This window comes from Diceros bicornis, chromosome 16 (assembly GCF_020826845.1).
Source record: "Diceros bicornis minor isolate mBicDic1 chromosome 16, mDicBic1.mat.cur, whole genome shotgun sequence".
Classification (NCBI taxonomy): domain Eukaryota; kingdom Metazoa; phylum Chordata; class Mammalia; order Perissodactyla; family Rhinocerotidae; genus Diceros; species Diceros bicornis.
The window spans coordinates 18,365,445-18,384,353 of NC_080755.1; the positions used below are offsets into that span (position 1 = coordinate 18,365,445).

General features: G+C 41.9%; 1 long non-coding RNA gene across 1 annotated transcript in view; it reads right to left on the bottom strand.

Moving 5' to 3' along the window:
* LOC131415326 (uncharacterized) overlaps positions 1 to 18,909 on the bottom strand; it is a 341,568-nt gene that overhangs the window by 185,229 nt on the left and 137,430 nt on the right. Inside the window, exons 2-3 of the long non-coding RNA XR_009222414.1 lie at positions 10,809 to 10,921; positions 8,234 to 8,434 (exon numbers count right to left, since the gene is read on the bottom strand). This is a non-coding gene — a long non-coding RNA (uncharacterized LOC131415326). The remainder of the gene's footprint in view (positions 1 to 8,233; positions 8,435 to 10,808; positions 10,922 to 18,909) is intronic.

Genomic DNA, 18,909 nt, shown 5'->3' on the forward strand with positions numbered 1-18,909 from the left:
GTGCTTTGTTTGGATCTACTTTCTGCATCTTTAAGGGGCAGCTCTCAATAAATTTTCTTATCTGGCATGCTTCTAGAAGAGTCATTTTCCATCAAAGTCCTCATCATGCCCTGAAGGTTTTACAATATCTGGACCTCATTACCATTTTTGAAGTCATCTTCTAGTGCGTGTCCCCTTCTTTCTCTGCTTCAGCCACACCGGCTCCTTGTGATTCCTCAAACACGATGGCATCTTCCTCCTGCAAGACTGGGAACTTGATAGTCCACCTGCCTGAAATAATCTTCCACCAGTTACCCATGGGTGTCACTTTCTCGCTCCATTTAGGTCTTCACTCAAACGTCACCTTCAGGAAGAGGCTTCCCTCACCTCGTTTTTGAATTGCAACCCCCTTATCCTCTTATCATTCCCTATTTTTTCTTCCTCCATAGCACTTATTGCCATCTGACTTACTACGTTTTATACTGACTTGCCTTATTTATCTTATCTACACCCCTGCTAGAGAGTATATTCGCTGACGGCAGGGATTTTTGCCCATTTTGTTCACTGCTTTTCCCCAGTCTGGTTTTCCCCCGGCACAGCGTATTTGTTAAATGAACTAATAAGTAGAGTATAACTCAGCCCGCTCTCTGAGTTATTGCATATTTTCCTCTTTTAGATTCCTTTGTTACCTCGTCACTCTGATCTAGTAACACTCTTTTCCTGTTTTCTAGTTGTACTTTCGTAAGTGGTCAAGATCAAGACCATCTCTTTTTTACATAGGTGTAGTTTGCCCTCTAAGAACTCAAGGTTCCTATTGGTAAGTAGCTCTTTAGTTTTATTTTTGATATTTCCTCTGTCCTCGGCTGTTCGCAAAACATTTTGTTCTTGTACTGTTTCTATAGTAAGTCAAAGTAAGCTTTCATGAAGTCGCAGGACCAGGTCAACATGAAATGCTAACTGAGATGTACTTTGGGGACAAAAAACTATAGCAGAATATTGAAATCAATTAATGTAAGAACATAACAGTTAGAAGTTCTGGTATGAGAGCCAAACCATTTGCATTCATATATCAACCCTTCTACCCACCAGCTCTATGGCTTTGGGAAATTACTTATGCCCTCGAGGCCTCAGTTTCCTCATCTGTAAAATGGAGGTAATGACTGCAATGATATCCACTTCTTGCGGTTGTCATCTGGCTTGAATGCACGTGAAATGCTGAGAACAGTGTGAGACCTGTGGTGAGCACTGAAGTGCACACTGGCTGTTATTGAAGAGTCTCATGATGAGCCTCGGCACTGGGCCTGATTCAGCAGTCTGCGGGAGCAGATAGAATCTCTTTGAGAAGCTACCACAACCAGCACTCCCTGCTGCCCTCGGGAAAGAGTCGGGCAGTGGGTTTGCAAGTAGAACACTTCCAGGGGAATTAAGTTGAAGCAGAGAGATGCAAATAAAGCCTTGAAGATCAGATGTTCAGGAGCAATTGGCGAAGTATTTTAGGGGCATCGCAAGACTTATAGTTTCCCCTGAACTGAGGAAAAGAGGAAAGTGAGCTATGAAGAAGCAGCCTAGATAGGACAAAGAAGTTTATGTTCATTGTTCTCAATCTGAAAAGCTTTGCACATTTTAGAGCGCTAAAGATGTTCCCAACTAATATGGAAATGGTTACATTTGCAGTTACATCCAAATAGTAAAACTATTTCTGAGGAAACAAACAAGAAGCGGCAATCTGAAAAGAAAGTCATCACAAAGGTGAAAGTGTAATGACGAATGAGCCAAGAGCAATGGGTGTTAATGAATTATCTCACAAAAGTTAGAAAAACAAAAGGTGCACATAAAAATGGGGGAGGTCGGTTAGAGGTCAAAGAAAAAGAGCCAGCCTGGAAACCTTAAGGCATGATTAGAAACACTAATTATTTGAGAAATACAATAAAAATCGGGGTTTAGTTTTATGGATTACTGCAGCTCAATGCTCCTGCGAAATAGGTAAGTTTAATTTTTTTATCTCAATCCATGATGCCGCTCCATCTTTCCTTCCAAGTTTCCTATCCTCCTTCTCCCTTAAATCCTCAAGATCTTCATGCTGTCTTACTTCTCTACAGAGCAACCTGCTGACACTCAAAAGATTCCAGAAAGTTCTTTTTTTTCCTCCATTCCTGCCAACACAGGTCCTTGATCTCAGCTAGATAGGAGGAGGGTAGTAGGAGATGAGCAAATACTCTGTGAGCGAAGTGCTTTTAACCTTATAGGTTAAAAGGTCCCTGTATGTGCTAGTGCTTAGGGATGACCTTGAATGATGACAATTTATACAACGTGAGAATGAACAGAAAAAATGAAATTAGGTCTTCCCAAGTGAGACCTACAGGCTCTCAAGTAAGGCCACACAGGCCACTATGTGATAAAACCAGACAAACACTGAGGTGATCCCTAGCATTTTGTTATCTAAATATGCTTCTTTAGGGAGCATGTGTTAAAAATCCATTTTCTCTGAACTTCTGACTTAATCTTCCTCACTCTGTAAAGTATAATCATTTTCTAAATGGCAGCTGTATTCACAGATGTGGGCATGCAATATTTTCCTGGGAGAAATCTAAGAGTCTGAGATTTCTCTCTATTTTTTTTCTTGTGAGGAAGATTAGCCACCAGCTAACTTCCATTGCCAATCTTCCTCTTTTTCCTGAGGAAGACTGGTCCTGAGCTAACAGCTGTGCCCATCTCACTCCATTTTATATGTGGGATGCCGCCACAGCATGGCCTGATAAGTGATGCACAGGTCCGTGACTGGGATCCAAAGCCCAGGCTGCTGAAGCAGAGTGAGCAATTAACCGCTATGCCACCGGGCCGGCCCCAATTTCTCTCTATTTTCAATCTTGCTGAATATTTCCTGTATTAGAAAGTTTCATTTAATGTATATAGATTGAATTCAGGTTTAATAACAATGTATAAGGCATTACTACGCTATACCCATTGCGCAGTATAAAGAGATGAGGCATAGGAAGAATAACCCAGAGTCACACAGGTCTTAAGTTATGGAAGCAGAATCCCCAGGTGTCTGGATTCCTGTCCAGGCCACTGTCAGCTGTGAGAACACTGCCCTCCAGGTCTTTCAAGGACTCGGTATGTGCCTGAGCCAACCTTCCTCACTGTGTCTCCTTGACAGTTTTTATTCATCTTGAGAGGCCCTCTCATTACAAATACCAACTAAGTGCCAGGAGGTGGAACTGGTCTAGGAAATCTCCAATTTTCTTTATTCCTCTTCAAAAACAGGATTAAGGACATGCTTCATTACCATTTCCTTATATGCAAGTGCAGTCCTACCTCAGTACCAGCTCTCATTCTCCCCACTTGTGCTTTTTCTTTCAAACTCAAGTCATATCATCTTCGCTCTGTCAACAGAGGTTTTGTAATAATAAAACTTAACAGTCTCACATAAATATGCATGGAAACCACCACTATTCCATAACATCTGGTGTGCACATCTGCCTTAAATTTCTCTTCTAGAAATTAGAGAGCCTCATTGCTCCTCTCTCTCTCAACTTCTGACTTAATGACAGATCTGCAAATTATTAAGGAAACAAATTATGTAACACTTCAAGAGGCCAGTGTGAGAGAGTTTGAAACATTCTTGGCTAATGTGTATATGTTTTACTTCATGTCCTCTTTGGAGAATAATTTCTATTGCGACTCTTAAGTTTTTGACAATTAATTATCTGGGAAACAAATTTTTCGGAGTATCTTCAACAATTTCCAAGCAAGTTTCAGGAACAGAGTTGGAACTATTGTGTCTTATCTGGAGAAGATGACACACGTCCTACTTGCTCTTTGTGACATTCAGATGCAGACACTCTGACCTAGAGAACTTACTCCTTGACTCTCTGCTCAGCCACAGCACTTGAGCAGATGAAAGTCAAGCTCTGATTTTCTCATTTTTGAACATTATGTCCAGGCTCTCAGGAAGCTCTGCTGAAATGGTAAAGAAAGCCCTCTCATGACCGTAATGATGCTGCCACCTAAAATAACATCCCCTCCCCTTTCACCACCACCATGTTGGTTCTTTAAAACTTGCTCTGTTAGGAGAAAATGAAAGAGAACATCAAACGCAGCCATGAAAAGAGGAAGGTTAAAGAGAGAGAGTGGGAGGGGGCGGGAGTTTGGGGCAGCTGAAATAAAAGCTGTAATGTGTTTGTATTTGCTTATTTGGCGCTAACCTTATCTGTCACTAGCTTCAAATTGGACATGCCATTTGGGTAACATAATGACTCATTTCTAGCCCACCTCAAACACTGGTTCTTAGGAAGCAGTTCTCTCTTTCTCTCTGCCCTTCAGCATGTGTGCAAGCTTTCTTAATGAGACTTCCAGCCTCGTGGCACACCTTGAACAGTCCACATGCCAATCATCCTCTCTGGTCCCTACCAGATGCCCCTGAAATAGACCACTGCCTGAAATCCGGCAAGCTGGGGACTCTGATGGCTGTGACAATTATAAGAGGCTAATTAGCACACCAGAGCAGTGGCAACCTTGCCTTTCCTGTGCAGTCACCGTGCAGTGTTTGCTCCAGAAATTTCTCCCCAGCAATGTTACAGGCTGTTCTTTTTTACCCTGAGAGGTGAAAACAAAATAGGAACTAAAATTGGAGTGTGCAAAGCCATCTGGATCAGATGTGGCACAGACAAGATGGCCTGGAAACTTTTCTAATCCTTGTTATAGAAAGAGAGCTGCCAAGAGCCAGAAAGCAAACTCTGTCCAAGCAGATAGAGGTAATAAAGGTGACTCTACACAATAATTTCTCGGTCAAAAAGCCCTCACCTAAAAACACCTAAAAGCACTCAGTGCTTCCCTTTTCCTAGTTTTGTGTCACTTTGTTGGAAAAGTCACAGTGAATCTTCTCTGGCATCTTTCTAAGAGGAGCTCTAGAAAAATCCCCCAAAACAAGGTTCTGTGTGTTTTTCTTTTTTAATAACTAGGAACTGGAACATTCAATAGTACAAAATTTCCCTTCTGGACTCCTGAAACCAGCTTGATATTGTGGGGAGGCACAGAATTTGAAAGGATATGATTTGGGTTCAAGTCCCAGATTGGCTACTGCTGGCTGTGTGCCTTGGGCAAGTCACTTGCTCTACCTGAGCTTCAGTTCCTTTTCATCTGCAAAATGGGCATACTACTAATGCCTGACTTACTAACCCAGAAGAGCAATAGAGTATGTGAAAGTAACCTATACTATCAGCTACACCCTACGTAAGTTGGTCCCTATTGTTTTAAATAGAAATGTTTTATTTTTCTGATTGTAAAATTATATCTTCTTATTCTAAAACTTCTTGGAAAATAGAAAACATAGTGAAAATTGTTTCTATTTCTAAAGGGATAACCGCTATTAACATTTTGATATTTTTCCTTCCAGACTTTGTGCACACACTCCCATTTTATAAAAATGGCATCATACTATACCATTTATTGGTAAAATGCAATTTTTATTTAATGTAATATGAAACAATATAAGTTATTATTACTACAAAAAAAGAAAGTAACCCAGATGAAAATTAAAGATAGCACAAATATAGCCAGCATATGGCATTTCTCTACTGTGTCAAAGTGAATTATTCATAAGCATTTGTCAGAAATATCCAAGGTTACTGAGCTATTCTGGAACAACAGGGTACAAATTCTGAGGCACACATTGCTACATGTTCAATAAAACCTGTTTCCTTTTCCTCGGCATGTAGCAAAGCTATATTTGCTACACCCCATTGTATTTAGATGTGGTCATGTGACTGAGTTCTAACCAACAGAACATGAGTGGAAGGGGTATGAGTCAATTTCAGATGGAAGTGGTTAAGAAGACAGGTGTGTCTTCCCTGTGGAATCTCTCATCCTCCGCCAGCTGAATGGAAGGAGCCTATAAACCTGGGTCCTGGAATGACCATGAGGTAGACCACCTGCCAAGACACTTTGGACTTGACATCAGTTAAGAAATAAACTTCTACTAAGCTACTGAATTTCAGAAGTTTATATTATAGCAGCTAGCTTTACCTACCCTAATCAGTGACACTTTTAACATACTTCCAAGTAACAAGCGTAGATTGAAAGCTGGAGTAGATTCAGAACTTTCCTTAAATGTAGGCAGAGTTGAAACTCATTGTTTTTTTTTTTTTTTTTTTTTTTTGTGAGGAGATCAGCCCTGAGCTAACATCCGCCAATCCTCCTCTTTTTTCGCTGAGGAAGACGGCCCTGGGCTAACATCGGTGCCCATCTTCCTCCACTTTATGTGGGACGCCGCCACAGCATGGCTTACCAAGCAGTGCGTCGGTGCGCGCCCGGGACCCGAACCAGCGAACCCCGGGCCGCCGCGGCGGAGCGCGCGCACTTAACCGCTTGCGCCACCGGGCCGGCCCCCTCATTGAGTGTTTTAATTTCAGAAGTGCAGAAAAATAATCTCCCTTTCTCACTTACTGGGGACAAATAAATCTCTACCCACTCCCTCATTAAAAATTCCTAGAGTGCTGTTCCCAGGTTTTTCTTCCATATATATACTATTAAGACTTAAATGCAAATATCCCTGAAAGAGAAAACACATTCATTTTACTAAATGGCCTAAATTGCATTAAGGACGCCGTTAGAGATTATGGAAAGAGGTATAAGAGACTCCTTGCCCTCAAAGAACTAATTATACTATAACAAAGGCAACAAAACTAACAAAGATTTAATTACGTGGGTATAGTACCATATATAATTGCTAGAATATAGGTTCCATGGAAGTAAGAACTCTTTCTCTAGCACTTTAATAGTATCCAGCACATAATAAGCTTTCAACAAAATTTGCTCAAAGACTGCTGAATTAAATTATTGGAGAATAATTAATTATATGTCGTATATCACTATGAACTAGAATAAGTGAGGGAAGGCTTCGTGAGGAAAATGGGACTTAGGCTGTGTTCCCTAAAGTTTTCATGAGAGAGGCAATATAAGAAGTGATAATATCTCTTCATCCCACTGGGGCGAACAGAGGGCTTCTTGCATTCAAAGTGGCAGTAATCAGGTTTGTAACTGTTACCTGTGCTCAGCTCTGCAGTGCACTGCAGCCTCCTGGTTAAAGAATGGGTGGGCTGAAATCATATGGTATTTGTCTTTCTCCAGGGCAAAAGAGGTAAAGGGGCATGTTTGTATGGTGACAGATGGAAACTAGACTTTTGGTGATGAACACAATGTAGTCTATACAGAAGCTGAAATATAATGATGTACACCTGAAATGTATATAATGTTATAAACCAATGTTACCTCAATTAAAAAAGAAAAAGAGGGGCCAGCCCCGTGGCTTAGCGGTTAAGTGCGCGCACTCCGCTGCTGGCGGTCCGGGTTGGGATCCCGGGCGCGCACCGACGCACCGCTTCTCCGGCCATGCTGAGGCCGCGTCCCACATAGAGCAACTAGAAGGATGTGAAACTATGATGTACAACTATCTACTGGGGCTTTGGGGGAAAAAAATTAAAAAAAAAAAAAGAAAAAGAATGGATGACGTGCAGCTGCTAGAAAGGAGGAGCAGAGGTGAGGAATCAGCTTGGACAAAGGTTCTGTTGCACAGTGAATGTGACGGTCTCAGAAAGATGTTTGTATGAGTGTGATGGAGCAAGATTTTGGAGAATTTTTAAAACACTTTTATTGAGGTATAATTTACATACTATAAAATGCATCCATTTTAAATGTAGAGTTTGGCCAGGTTTTAGTACATTTATACAGTTGTGCAAGTATTCCACAATGCAGCTTTATAACATTTCCATCACCTCCAAAATGCTACTGCCTGTTTGCAGTCAGTCCTTGATCCCCACCCCAGGCAACCAAGTGATCTGTTTTCTGTCTCTGTAGTTTTGCCTTTTCTAGATATTTCACATAAATAGAATCATATAAGTTCTTTTATAACTGGTGTCTTTCACTTAGCATAATATTTTCTAGGTTTTTCCAAGTTGCAGCATGTATCAGTAGTTCATTCCTTTATATCACTGAGCAGTGTTCCACTGTGTGCATACACCATATTTTGTTTATCAATTCACCAGTTGGTGACTGGATTATTTCCCATTTAGGTAAAAATATGCCACTTTTATACTGCAAATCCACAGGTTTTTGCCACTTGCCCCAATGGACTATACCCCTCCTGGCAGCAAAGTTCTGATTTGGGGGCCAGCCTCATCTAGCAGAACTACGCCTCCGACCCAAAAGAGCGAGAGGGAAGGAAAGTGCCCTAGGCAAGAAAGTAACATGTTCTTACCTGAAGATCTAGCACTTTTTCAAAAGTAAATGCTTCAATGTGTTTTCTTCCCTGGATCAATTTCCAATGCCCTGAAATGGTTACTTTTGATAGTTTTGACCAGTTTTATGCAAAGGAATCACCGACCTCTTCTTGCAACCATAACCAGAAGTCCCTTATCTTCTGAGGTGTCTTGAAGGCCAGGACACAAAACTTGACTTTCTGTGAGAATCAATAGGAAACCCTTGTACTGAGTTTAGGAGTGAAACCACCCATGTGACATCTCAGGGCTTGTGCCGCTGGAGCAACATGTGGAGGCAGCTGGAGGGGAGACGTTTCAGCCAGGAAACTCTTGTGTTAGTCAAATAGGAAGGTTTGTAAAAACCTTAAGTCAATTAAATGCAATGCAATTCAATTCCATAGTCGTTTTTTCCTTAAATAATGTTCTATTTCTCCTCCATGGCAACGTTCATACTATTTAAAACATCCTCTTTGAGGGTATGTAATTCTGTCTTCCTGCTCCTTACTCTGCTTCTACACACAACCATATAGAACACAGCTTAAAATTACTAACAGTTTCGAGCCCTTCTCCACATGTTGTGATGTACATTGCCACAAAGTTTCCTGAAGGTGCCATGCTTTCTTTGGCCCGTAGGCATTTGCATTTGGTGTTTCTTCTACCTGCATTTGGTGTACTCTCTTTTGCCCACCTTTTGTCACCAGGCTAAAAGCTACTCATCCTCCAGTCACACGTTAAATATCGTGTCCTCTAGGAAGCCTAACATGACATCGTAAGGGCCTTTCTATGCAGTTGACAAGCCATATTCTAATTGCATATCTGCACATCAACGTCCCCTACTAGGATCTGGGAGGGAGGCCCATGCCGCCTGGTCCACTATTCCAAGAACTTGGTGAACCTTCAGACAGAATACATGTTTGGTCAATATATACAAAATCGCTTTAATGGAAAGTTGTATAGGATTCTTGTTAAAAGGACCAACTCTTTATAAGCTTTGGCAAATTATTTAACCTCTCTAAAGCTCAGTTCAATTTTGAAAAATGGGCATAATCTTTACACTGATTGTGAAGATTAAATGTAAAGATGCATTCAAAAGCTCTTACACGGTACCTATAACAAATGCTCAGTAAATGTTAACTATTGATCAAGAAGCAATTATATTCTTATTGGTGGCAATGGGGAGCATAGTTGACCACCACTCCTGGCTGCAGCCCCTCTGGACCCCACAATGACTGGGCAGTGGGGGACCAGTGCAGGGCCACTCCTCTAAACAGGAGACCTCTCTACTATGCAACCTTGCCATGAGGACTCTGCTTCAGCCAGGTGGAATTCCTAGCACTGCTCTGTGATTTGATTCTCTTTCTACTCTATCCTCCACCATCCCTGCCCCCTGTCTTTTCACGGGTGTCAGGTCAAGGCTCTCTCTGCCCATTCCTGATTCTTCCTGTGATCCTTCCCTGGCATTCTGCCATTAACTTCCCTGCATGTCTGATTCCGTCCTGGTGTCTGCTTTTCAGAGGATTCAAACTAATGCAGATGGTGCCAGGGTTGGTCCAAGGAAGCAGGAATTGAAGAGGGCCTTGGGGCTGCCTTACTCACTGCCTGGAGGACACAAGGATGCCATCCTGAGTGGTGTGTGGCACACAGAGACCCTGGAATGAGCAGTGGCCCAGTTGCTGCAGAGTTCTTCGTTGGTGACTTGGAAACACATCCTGGCTGAGGGAATGCCCCTCCAAGGGCAATGGTCCAGGCACTTGAAGGATATGGGGGAGCAATCACTATAAGGCGAGCAGAGCTGGCTGCTTATTGCTAAGTTGTATTGAGACCCTGCAGGAGCATAATGAGAAACTGAGGGCCATGAACAAACAATTAAAGGGAAGAGTGAGAGCCAGAGGACCTTTTTGGTTGCTTTCAAAGAGGCCCTTAACTCCTGTAGTGAGAGGTCTGACACAGCCAAGGAACAGACTCACTTGACAGAAGCTTCCAGAGAAGCTTCAATGCTCAGCCATGGCAATCTGTTTTACTAAGCCTGGAGCCCTGATTGAGAAAACCTGGGACTGTGAAATATGGGACAGGACATCTGGATGGATGTACTGGTGGAGTTTGGCTCTATAGACACTAACCGTCAGAGCCTACAGATGTGGCCCACCCCTCTCTGCTAGGAGCTAGCACTTCTTCCATGCTGGACGATGTTGCAGAGCCCCCTCTCCCACAAGACTCATGGTGCCTCCCTCAAGAGCTGCTCCCACCTCCTCTCCGGGGTGTCAAGCTGATAGCTACAGTTAAAACCCAGCTGGGAATATGCTGGGCCTGATAAAGCAGGGAAGAGATTATATATTAAAAAGACATGCAAAAATTAACTTGCATGTAGCAGCAATAGCCAAGGCAGTGCCCCTGGGTTTTGAGGGTACATGAAAGGCAGCTGGTGAGAGGACACCACTGTCACCAAGAATGGCAGTAATGGTTCTCCTCTGAGGCAAAGGCTGATAAGAAGACAGGCTGTCCCAGAGCTGGGTTCATTAATATGCATGGGGCTGATGGGGTTTGAGTCAGTAAGGATCATGTGATGACGCTTACCCGCCAGAAGCCAGGAAGCTGATACTCTTGGAACAACTGGAAAAGTCGATAGGGCAGTCAATGCAGATTCGCTCCCAAAGAGGTGTGGAGATGGTTAATAGGACATGTCATCCCTAGAGACAAAACACATGGGCAGTCAACAAGGACGCTACTTAATATCTGGAGCCAGAGAAGGCAGACTTAAGGAGGAAGAGGCTGAGGGCAGTTGCCCCAATAAAATGTCATAATTCCTTGTTCAGATCTGGAATCCACTGACTGGAGGGAAGGAATTTGCAAAACTACAGCAAGTACTAATGATTCCCTGTTCTTTCCTTTTCAAAAGGGACCTATAACTGTCACTTTGGTGATTACACTGGAGAAAGGGAAATACTCAGACATGATGAAGACTGTCAGACACAGGGTCTGAATTGATATTGATACTCAGAAATCCAAAGCAGCACCAGAAACCGTTCAAAATAAAAGAGGTGCAGGACAACCAAGTAGGAACAAAATGACTTGGCCAGTTGACATTAGCTATCACCATTATGACATTATCAGCACCATTATGATGGGCACATGAATGGAGTGTCCATGGCAGAGGTGGAGGCTGCATATGGGGCCCAAAGCATGAACTTCTGCTTAGAGGCTGGTCTAGAGACTTCTACCTCTGAATATTCAGCCTGCCAGCAACAGAGACCAGTGCTCAGTCCCTGATATGGCTCTCTTCCTTGCGAAGACCAACCAGCATGTGGTGGCAAGTTGACTACATGAGGCCCCTTCCACCTTAGAAGGGCCAGTAGGAATAGATATGTTCTGGGTATTTTCTAGGTATTGATTTGTTGTTCCTGCTTGCAGAGCCTCAGCCAGCAACCCTCTCTGGGACTTGTGGAATGCCTGATCCACAGGCATGGGATCCCACACACATAGCATTCAACCAGGGGACCCACTTTGTAGTCAAGGAGGTGAGGTAGTTCACCCATGACCATGGGATCCACTTCAGTTTCATACCATATCATTCAGAAGCAGCCAGACTCATAGAATGCTGGAATGGCTTTCTAAAGGTGCAAATGAAGCACCAGTTAAGAGGCAACACTGTGAATGGATGGGGTGTTATTCTTCGGGATGTAATATAAGGATTTGGTCAGTGACCTCTAGATAGCACGGAGTTCCAAATAGGAAGGATATATCAGTCTGAAAAACAAGGAGTGGCAGATGGAGTGGCCCCACTTATTATCACTCCCAAGGACCCCACTGGGGGATTTTGCATTTCTCATCCCTGCACCTTTGGGCTCTGCAGGGCTGGAGACCTGGTCACCAAAGGGGGAGCATTCTTTCCAGAGGACACAGCAAGGTCCCATTGAACCACAAGCTAAGGCTGTCATCTGGGCACTTTGGACTCCTCTTATCCATGGACCAATAAGCAAGAATTGGAGTCACCATCTTGGCAGAGGTAATCGATCCTGATCAGCAGGAGGAGTTGGGGCTGCCTTTGCCCAATGAGAGCAGGAAGGAATACCTGCAGAAACCAGGTGATCCACTTGGGCCCCTCTTGTTAGTTGCTTGTTCCACTGTAACTATTGATGGACACATGCTGCAGCCTTAGTCTGAGAAGTGTCAAAGTCTCAGACCTCTCGGTAATGACAATTTGAGTTACACCACCAAGAAGCCAGCAAGACCTACCAAAGTGACAGCTGAGAGTGACGGCAATTTAGAGTAGACAGCAGATGAGTACATATTGAGACCCGAAGACCAACTTCATCAATAGTGCCTGAAGTTTGATCCACTAATCTCACCTTCCTGTTACCTCTCAGGAAGAGTGGTCCATGGGAAACATGGAGGAGCTGCTCCCTGAACCTGCGTGGAGACATAGATCTGCACAGTTCAAGGGCTAACTGTCAGGGCCATGAAAATGTACTACCTAGATCTCTTACTGCAGGGAATAGAGTTGATTGATAGACCCAGCTACTGCTCCTCTGGAAATACCATCATATTCACACTGAGGCTACTCTTACTGGGCTGCTCCCAGCCAGTGAGTATAGTGAGAGTATTAGTGCAGACCCATTCCTCTGGGATGTAGGACCATTCTAAAGGATGACTTTGCCTTCAGGACTCCCTGTTAGCCTGGTTGAAACTTTCTTAGAACTGCACTGTAGTCTGAGATTCTTTCCAGCCCAATCCTCCTTCCTTTCTCCTCTCTTTTTACATGCATCAGTCTGAAGCCCCTCCCTACACACTCCTGCTTTCTCCCCTGTATCCTTCACAGGTATTCCTCCAGTAACTTCTCGCATATCTAATTCAATGTTGGAATCTGCTTTTCTGAGGACCACAGTCATGAAGCCAGGGATAGGCAGGATTGGTTTTTGCTGAAGAGGGTAGCAATATATTGCAGATAGTCTTCCAGTTCATGAAAATTTTTTGTTTCCGGGTCATCCCAATCTTTCAGGAGGTATCGCATGCCTTGTTTTTTTGTACATTTCATGCTGTGCTCACACCAACACATGGCATTTATACCAGCAAAAAAGAGGAGCCCATTTATTCTCCAGTAAAATATATAGGCTCCTAAGTACACATAAAGAAAGAAATGCTTCAGAGACCCAAATACAAGAAGATAAAACTAGTCTTGCAGTTTAGAAAAGGCTGTAGAAAAAATAAGACTAGGAAATGACAGGTGCCTGGATAGGTGGAGGAAGACAAGAGGAGAAAAATGAGAGAGAAATATTCTCCCTCCTCCCTGAGTTCCCTCTGTTATTTTCTACAATCTGCTACTGGAATTTCCCAGCTACCACGTTTGTGATTGCATCAAACAAAACAAATGGAAGAGTACTGTTTGGAATCACTACACCTTCGCCACTTTCTCCTCAGCTACAGAATAACTCATTCATTAATTTTCTCATTCATTTAACTAATCACTTAATGGAAGCCTTTTAGCGTACAGTTCTGAGAGCTGGTTCTGCTCCAAATTCTTGTTTGATACAAGATTCTTTGCTACGGCACTCGTCTTGCACAAATCCTTTTCCTCACCCAGATCCTAAATTGGTTCAACTCTTGCTCTCTGTTCAAGACTATCATGTGTTTGATTTCCAAAGTAGGGCAAACCCAACAGACATTTCTTACATTTCAACAAGTCAAATATAGGAAAAGGAATGTGATTCATGTAGCCTTTGAAAAGCCCCCAGATCTCTGAGATTCCTAGGTTAGTCCTTGATGAGGAGGGGCAGGAAGCAAAGGAGTGAAAGAGAAAGCTGGAGAGAAACTTGTAACATGGGAACTCATGTAAGCTGAACATGTGAAAATTCCCTGGTGTGGAACGACTTCCAGGTCACTAGAGGATAGAGAGCATCCCTCAGTACTCCAAAATGGACATTCCTCACCCAGTGACTGAGAAATGATGTTCTACAACTAGGGTACGTTGAGTATTGATAAAATTCAAATACTCCAAGAAAAGTATTCTGAGTTGGTATCAGGCACTCACTTGTTAGTGTGAAATAATTTCTGACTTTTCCTAAGAGCAAGTCTTAATAGGGAAAAAGCAAAACCAGAACTTGTTCCCTCAGGAAGATGCTGGGCCACAAGAGGATGAAAAACACAAGGTGAAATTCAAGGCACTGAGATTAAACCTGTCCAGCCTCACAACTCTGCTCAATTGGGGCCTTTCAGTTTCTTGAGGGCCACAGGTGAGCATTATGAAGAAGAAATTATTTCCTAGTCAACAAGTTGTTTTGTTTTTTGTCTCTGCCCACATTAAGGGTGTAAACTATAACCCTTCACTGCTACGAGTGTGAGCCCCATACCAGCAGCATCACTCTCATCTGCAGGGTTGTCGTAAATGAGAATTCCTGGCCCCACCTCACACCTCCAGAATCAGAATCGGCATTTTCTATAAGGTCTTCAGGAGACATGCCGACACATTTGCATTTGGGAGGCACGGCATAGCTCAGTGGATAGGCTAAGAGTCTGGAAAACTGGCTTAGATTTCCGACACTGCCACTTACTAGCTGACGAATTGCTTAGCATCCTCGTACTTCAACCTCCTCATCTGTTGGGTGACAGTAATCTCTGCCTATTCTTTCCCTTATTTCTAGTCTTTGGTTTTACTTCTCCTTGTATTTCTCTAGTCATAATTTTCCACATTTCTGATATGTTAGCCTTCTTTACTCATTTTTATTCTCACTGGACGCCTTTGCATAAGGAGGAGAGAATAGCCACATATATATATACGCATCCATATGCAAGCATCCCTCCCCAGCTCTATTTATTCCAATAAGATTGACAAAAGAATGAGGTTGTTTAGTGAATATAAAAATTATTTTACTATTTAAATGCTTTGCCAAGCAGTCTGTCAGATTCTGGGCCAATATTCAAATAAGCAGCCAATTTGTACGTAACTGGTTAATGCAAAGTTTGTCTTTCTAGCAGATTCTAACTAATTATTACACTTTGCTTTTCTTTGAAATGTAAAAATATGACTAATTGATGAGATACAAATTATTCTTCTTACACGAAGCAAAACATCGGCCTCAGTTTCCTTTCTACAAAATGAAGGCTTGCTCTAAATGATCTCTATGGGCTCTTCTGGCTCTAAAATCCTATGATTCTAACCTGGGGATTCCTCAGGTCAAAACATTTGCTATTAAATATTAAAAAGCAGGGAAATATGATTTAATGTGTCCTCCTGAGGACTTTCCTTAAATGCATCCATCTGAAGAGGAGACTTGGCCCAAAAAGCCTCTCTTCATTTCTTTCCAACAAAAGTCAGTCTCTCAGAAATTAAAGGACTATCTGGACAAACACTTTTAAGCAAGCTCTTTAAAATTTTAACTCCAAGCCTCCTTTCAACTTTATTATTTATCTTATTGCAAATGTCTAACATCTCTATCAATTTCCTAAAAACATATATGCATGAGGTTTGGACCCCAAAATTAAACTCTTGGATTTTGAGGTTGATTTTTAAATGAAACTAGACAGCAAATTCAGCTTCTGAGTAAAAATTTATGGGAGTGTGTAATTGAATCACTTAGCACTCCTTACAGAAGAAAAAACCCTTTCTGCAAGTATTCCTTTTCCTGTAAATTTCACATAATTTTCTGACTATAAATCTTGATGGAGCTGGTAATCTAAATTCTGATTCATTGTTTCAGCCTCAATTAATCATGCAACATTGCAAATTTACAGAATAACTAATACTTTAGAGCATGCATTAACAGCTCTTGAACAGGAATATGCCCTTCATCTTAGAAAATAGAAACATATGTCAATATCCATATGTTCAGAGCAACAGACATTTAACCCTCAAAGTGCTCAGCCATTTCTAATAGAGATTTAAGACTATAGTTGCAATAACAATATGTCATATTTAAATGTTAGCTACTAACTTCTTATTAGTTCCTGCTTGCTTAGTTATGGATTTACAAAAACTCAGTAGATTTATAGGTGTGTGGATGGTAAAGGATGAACCACTTTGGAAAAAGTAGCAGCAACAATTAACTTTGGTAATTACTTACTATGTACTAGAGATGTCCTAAGAGCTTTCCTTGTGGTAACACATTTAATCCTCACGATCGCCTTTTGAGGTGAGGAAACCAAGGTAGAGAAAGACGGAATAACTTGCACATGGTCACACAGGTGGTAACCAACCAGAGTGACAATTTGAACCCAGGCTGTCCGACTTCAGAGTCCATGCCCTTAACCTTCACATTGTTCTCCCACCTAACGCCAAATCTAACATACACTTTATTATATTAGATCAGGCTATGTTATACCCTAATAGATTACGTTCTACCCATAAGTTGACAATATATGATTACGTCGTATTACATTACGTGATGTTTCATGTTATATGATGGTGGTACTAGGATTCAGAAGCGGTCATTATAATTTAGGTTTATTGGGCTGAGGAAGCCCTATTGTCTTCCCTAACTCTAAAGACATAACGTCAGTTTACCTCTTGGGCTCATCCCTTATAAACCAAAACAATAAATAAGAAAATAATTAAAACAACAAACCTATTTGCTAGCTCTACTTCATAATAAATACCAGTGTCCCAGGGTCTCATTGTCAGTGCTCTTTTCTCTCAGGGGTTGAAGACGCAAATGTCTAGAGGAAATGAACCAACTGTGCACAGCTGGCACTGCCTGTTGGGATGGGTGGTGGTCACCTGCAGAGCACGTGCCCATCTGCAGGGGGCACCACTGAACAACAACTCCGGCCTATGGTGGCTGTGAGGGAATGGTAGCCCGAGATTATTAGAACCTCTAATTTGTCCAGGGAAGTCAGAAATAACAAATTTTAAAAGTTGATAATAAATTTAAAAACCAAGTGTAAAACACTGGAAAGGCTGAAGAATTGATGTAGGCAGGAAGGTGATATGCATGGTCTGGATGTCATCTAGTCTTCAGTTTGTTACCTCAATTCATGGAGTCTGTACTTTCTTGCTAGACGACATCAACCACCTCCTTGGCTTCAAAGTTTATCTAATGTTTCTGACTCCCAAACTTAAACCTGACTTTACTCCTGAGTTCCAGATCACAATTTCTAATCACTTCTTAGGCAAATCCTTGCCCAAGGTACTTCATGCACAATGGAGGAGTTGATGAGAATCTCCCTGTCTGTAAATCTCCTCCAGCTGGAGTGACCTCTACCTTGGTTAATGCAATCACTTCTATGCTATCACCTAATGATCTTTAACTCCTCATTTTTAACCTCACAGATACTACTGATAAGCAAGTTCAGTTGAATTTACTTCAAGATATTTCTGAAATCTCTTTAAAAATTCCCACACAGTCTGTTTAAGTAAGCTGAGAGTTTTCCTTTTTTTTAAACCACAAAATATTTTCTTTTAACAAAATTTTCCTTAGAAGCCCAGTTGCAACAGATATACACAGATGTTGTCAGGTTGATGTTGGATGGGAGGCCAGATTCCCACCCACTCACCCTCATTGTCCTCTGAGCTGGCCCGTGAGGCATCTCTAAGGGACTCACAGCGTTCCCTGAAATACAGTTTGAAAACCAGCCATAAACATAAACCTCCCAACCAACTTCCCTACTTCTGCTCTTTCCGTCAACCATAATGCTACTAAAATTATCTTTCTAAAACATACATGTGATCAGATTTCTATTTTAAAAGCTTTAGTGGTGCACCATTAACTATAGGAAGAAATACAAACTCCTTAACATGAACTTCTACCCTCCACAACCTGAGTATACCTCCAGTCACTCATCACACCTCAGTTCACACTTGAGCCACGCTGACCATTTCACTGTCTACTCTCACACCTCTTGCTTGGTGCATTCTGGTACTTTGGTCAATGAAAGTTTGATCTGGGTCTAAAATGGCAGTGGAGCTGGGATGTTACTTGCATCCTTAACTGCACTACTGCCTATCCAAACGTTATTGTTACCTAGCAGGGGCAGGATCGCTCAGACTGAGGGGAGAGCACAGTGGTGAGCGGTACATGCTTAGTCTTCAATCACTGGATCACCTTTAGAGTGGCATTCACAAGCTTGTATAGTGGGCATCTGATATCACCTTGTTCATTAAATTGAACTGTCCCTATTACTGTCATTATTATCAGGCAGTGTTACCTAGCCTTCAATTGACCAAGACACTTCTAGTTATAGTATACGGACTATTCACTTTCAAAGACACAATCAATAAAGAAACGTTTTGGGAGTCTATTCTGTGCCCTGAGTAATTAAGACAACATAAAAGAATAACGCATTTTCTGTGGTCAAAAAATGTGACCTAGTTCAGAAAATGGAACTAAAATATCAAACAATTAATGAGCAGCCTGAAGCAATATGCAATTAAGAAATTACACTTTATAGATGATTAATGCTAAAGAAATTCAAGGGCCGTGTGTTCTAGAGATCTGGTAAGCCTCATGAAGGAGACTGTGTTAAGTTGGGGTTTGGAAGGCAGGGAAGAATTATACAAAAGGAGAAAAAGGTGCTGTAGGCTAAAGAAATAATATGAGCAAAGGTGCAAAGGTTAAAAACAACCTGGCTGGTGACTACACCAGAAAGAGAAGAATGGACTAGAATGTTGGATAATTGAAAGGACTTCAATTCCAGAAAGAGTTTCAACTTTTTATAGTAGGCTATGAAGCATCACTAAAGGTTATGT